This window comes from Vombatus ursinus, unplaced genomic scaffold, assembly GCF_900497805.2.
Source record: "Vombatus ursinus unplaced genomic scaffold, bare-nosed wombat genome assembly UNPS02014884.1, whole genome shotgun sequence".
NCBI classification, from domain to species: domain Eukaryota; kingdom Metazoa; phylum Chordata; class Mammalia; order Diprotodontia; family Vombatidae; genus Vombatus; species Vombatus ursinus.
Genome location: NW_020954662.1, coordinates 4148050 through 4150904, shown reverse-complemented (window position 1 = coordinate 4150904; position 2855 = coordinate 4148050).

Here is a 2855-nt window from a genome sequence, read left to right as displayed (position 1 = left end):
CACAACAGCGCTGACTTCAGTCCTTGGTTAGTCCTGAGAAGAGACACGTCCCACACACTCATCATCTTAATGAAGAGGAAGGAAAGACTGCCTATTTATTACGTCCATCTGGGATTGAATCCAGCAGTGAATAGTGGAGAAGGCCTTGGACTGGGTACCAAGAGATGTAAAATTACTGGAGGTAGCATGGTTCAGTGAGAAGAGGGTTATATTTGGAATTAGAGGCTCTGGGTGTGAATCCCACCTGTGCAACTTAACTACCTGTGTGACCCTGGAAAAGTCACTGTCCTTCCAGGGCCTTGCTTTCTTCAGTTGTAAACTGAGGGGACTGATCTGTGTGTTCTCTTAGGGTTCCTTCCAACTCCAGATATAGTATCTTACAATGAGCTTTGTGCCTTTGGACAAGTACTTTGCTTCTTGGGCCCTGGTTTCTTTATCTGTTACTCTCTTTGTGAGCTTGACTTAGTTTTCAAGGTCTTCCTCAGTCTGGCTCCATCCTCTCTTTGTGGCCGTATTTCATTTTTCCCTTTATGTAGTGTGGTGTAGAAAGAGTACTGGACTTGAAGTCAGCAAGGCCCGTGTCTGAATCCCCTTCAGTTGGGGATGGGTGAGATGATCTCTCTGAGCCTCTTTTTCCTCATCTGGAAAATAGGATGATAATACCATAGACTCACAGGGTTATTGTGAAGCTCAAATGTAGTAACGTATATCAAGTGCTTGCAAAGCTTAAAATGCTACATACAAATTAGCCATTAGCCCTTCTACAGTGTAACCAAACTACTACTCAGTATTGCCTGGTTTCATTTTCCCCCCTTCCTCTCCCCTGTTCCTTCATCTGGCTGTTGAAATCCTTCTTTCCTTTAAAGCAAATAGACAGGCCACAAGCTTTTATTGAGGGCTTCTCGCGTATCAGGCACTGTGCTAAGTGATGGGGTTGCAAAGACAAAGTAAAAGACAGTCCTTGCTCTCAGGAGAAGAGATAGGTAAGTGGGGTAGGTGAGGATGAAGGGGCCTGCCCAGAAGGGAGTGAAGCATGGTGACCCGATGGGCTGATCCCCAGATGGTGGCATCTAGGTGCTGAGGGAAGATACAGGTATGAAGGCACCTGAGAGCTGGTCAAGCCAGAAAATCAGAAGCTTGGAGAGAGTGGGCTCAGATGAGGTAGTATCTCCTCCATGTAAGCTCCTTGAGAAAGAAAGTGCTCTCCTGCAGCCTCTTGGTTTCTCACTTTGATGCCTCTGTATTGACTGTGTTTGAACTTGGGTTAAACTTATTTGCATACCTCTCTCACCCTACTTACTAGACCGTATGATCCTGGAAGGGTCAAGGCCAGAGTGAGCATGTTTCTCTTTTTATCTTTAGCTTCTTGCATAAGAGTTTGCCCTTTGTGGTGTCCATGATTTCCTTGGCATTGATACTCTGTTCACTGATGGCTAAAAATAAAAAAAAATTGAAAAAAAATATGCTAAGTATGGACCTGGTGATGTGTCTGATGCTCAAGGATTAGTCTAAGTTTGGGGTGAGGCTTTGCGTGGTGTTGGCTATAGAGCAATTACTTTTTGGACTGTGGTAACTCTTGAAGACCATCTACTGAGGCATAGAGGGAACGCTCCTACTGATGAAATGCAGATCCTTGGCGTATTAAGTACATTCGTATCTTACTTTAAGGTGTGAGAAGTTTCTGTTTCCCCGAAGCCTTTAAAATGAGGAGTGGATTGCTGGGGCACTGGGAAATGTTAGAATTTGGACTTCCTGGTAAATATTGAACAACTGGCTCTCTGAAAGTCACATTTTCCTCTGTCACTTGAGTCCAGATAAGCAACAAAACAATAAATCAAACCCTGGTTTGTGTCTTTTGTGGGTCTCTGAGGTTTAAATGCTCACATTGAGCATTTAACAGTAAGCTCTTGTGAGCTGGCCTGAGCTGGCTCCAGCACATCTCTGACTTGAACCCAGGACCTTCTGATGCTAAATCCAGAATACTGTCTATTTCTACTATGTAGAGCACCAACACTTCTTATTCCACATCATTCTTGTCTGTGTTGTGCATAGGAGGCCCTGAGATATCTGTTGAATTGGCCCTGTAAAATGAGGCTGGTCTTGATGATTGCTGAGGCCCATTTTAGCTATATGATTCTGTAATGGTAGAGATTTTAGATTGCAGGTGGTGGGAAACACATCTTTGGGCAGAGGGACTTTTCAGCACCACCTCTTCCTATGTAACTGGCTAGTTCTTACCATGTTCTAGACTGCAATCTCTGTCTTTAGTCCCTTAGATTATGAGCCCTCAGGGTGAATTTTAGATCTGTAAGATTTCTCGCATCTCTTACCTTCTCTGTTCTAAGACCACTTCCAGCCAGACATTTGAGAGCATCTTGTTCAGTGCTGAACTTGGGAGTTAGGACCTTCTGAGTTCAACTCTTGCCTCAGATACTTACTGGCTTTGTGGCCCTGAGCAAGTAACTTAACCTCTGTCTGCCTCAGTTTCCTTATCTGTAGAGTGAGAATCATAGTACTTTATAGGGTCATTGTGAGGATAAAATGAAATATTTGTAAAGCATTTTATAATCCTTAAAAAGCTATAAATGTTAGCTCTTATTATTTTTAAAATGGAGTTCTGAACTTAGATTCTGGAAAAGTTGGGTTAGAATCTATCCTAAGACACTTATTAGCTGTGTGACCCTGGGCAAGTCACTAAGCCTCTCAGCTTCCATTTCCTCATCTGTAAAATGGAGCTAATAGCACTTACTCAGAATTGTTGTGAGGATCAATGATATAATGATATAATGCAAATGTTTTGCAAACCTAAAACACTATATAAATGTTGGTTATTATAATTGTTATTAATTTTAACA